Genomic DNA, 1,481 nt, shown 5'->3' with positions numbered 1-1,481 from the left:
AATTAGTGTCTATTCAGCTTCTATCTCTTTTGTGGATGTCTGGTAGTATGGTATTCGTACAACGAAAGTTGGCGTTTATCATTTTTGTGTTATCTGATTAGTGTCATCACCATTACATGCTAAGGTTAAGAACAAATAGGCTATTGAATGAAGTATTTAATGAATTTAGAATCCCATGTTTGTGTTATATATTATTCAACTCTCTTTAATCTATTAGTTAATGTTCTTAAGTATAACTCTCAATAGTTAATCGTAGTATAATCAAAACCTAAATTGTTATTCGTCTTAGCATTGAATAATAGCCATATCATTGTTGCATAAGTGCATAAATCACTAAAGTTACCCTAAACCAGTCTCTGTGGGAATGAACTAGAAATAATTCTATTTTACTTGCGATCGCGTATAGTTACGTGAAATATTAGCGCGTGTTTAGCAACTAACAAGTTTTTGGCACCGCTGCTGGGGACTCGGTGTTAACTCTTAGTTTATGTGTTTATCATCAGTGATCATTAAAGTTCATTGACTCAGACATTGTTGGGCTCGTAAGAGAACTCTGGATCAAGCCGAGGAAGAAGCTGTAGTGATTCGAAGGGAATTTTTTTGAGGATGAAGAGAAAGTAGTAGAAGAAGAGAAAGTTGAGGAACTAGCTTTAGTAGTGACGGGAGATCAAACAGAAATTCCCAAGGATTTGATGGACTATTCTCAGCCTAAGATCAATGATATTTAGTCGAGCATCATCAGACCAGCCATCTCGTCTAATACTTTTCAGATCAAATCGAGCACGATTCAGATGACACAGAACTCAGTTCAGTTTGGGGGTTCTCCTACAGAAGACCCAACATGCACATCAGGGATTTCATCGAGATCTGCGACACTTTCAAGTTCAATGGGGTGACTAAGATGCTATCAAGTTGCGACTCTTCCCATTCTCTACCACCAGGTTCTATCACCAAATGGAAGGATCTTGCTCAAAAGTTTCTCACTAAATTCTTTCCTATGGCGAAGATTGCTGCAATCAGGAATGCTCTTACTCAGTTTGCACAACAAACTGGAGAATCTCTATGTGGGGCTTGGGATCGATATAAGGAGATGCTAAGGAAGTGCCCACACCATGGCATGCCTGATTGGATGATTATAAATTGTTTCTATAATGGTTTGGGTACTCAGTCTAGACCTACGCTTGATGTACCGTCTGGTGGAGCCTTATGGGCCAAAAGCTATAATGAAGCTTATGAGTTGATTGAGCTCATGGAAGCTAATGAATATCAGAATCCTACGCAAAGAATGTTGCAAGGCAAGGTAGCAGGAATTCTGTAAGTAGATACAACTACTGCTATAGCTGCTCAACTTCAAGCTTTGACGATGAAAGTGGCTGGATGCAGGGATCATCTATCCCATTTCTAACAGTTCTTGGGTGAGTCCAGTTTAGTGTGTACCAAAGAAAGGAGGTATCACAGTCATTGCCAATAAGAAGAATGAG

The 1,481-nt window shown here is 39.0% G+C and overlaps 1 non-coding gene across 1 annotated transcript; it reads right to left on the bottom strand.

Moving 5' to 3' along the window:
• Nucleotides 1-1,012: 1,012 nt before the first annotated feature.
• Nucleotides 1,013-1,119, bottom strand: LOC141716379 (small nucleolar RNA R71). The gene has a single exon (XR_012573091.1). It is a non-coding gene; the product is annotated as a small nucleolar RNA R71 (small nucleolar RNA).
• Nucleotides 1,120-1,481: the final 362 nt, after the last annotated feature.

This window comes from Apium graveolens, chromosome 3, assembly GCF_009905375.1.
Source record: "Apium graveolens cultivar Ventura chromosome 3, ASM990537v1, whole genome shotgun sequence".
Lineage (NCBI taxonomy): Eukaryota > Viridiplantae > Streptophyta > Magnoliopsida > Apiales > Apiaceae > Apium > Apium graveolens.
The sequence above is the reverse complement of the archived record's forward strand: the minus strand, read 5'-3'. Positions and strand labels throughout refer to the sequence as shown.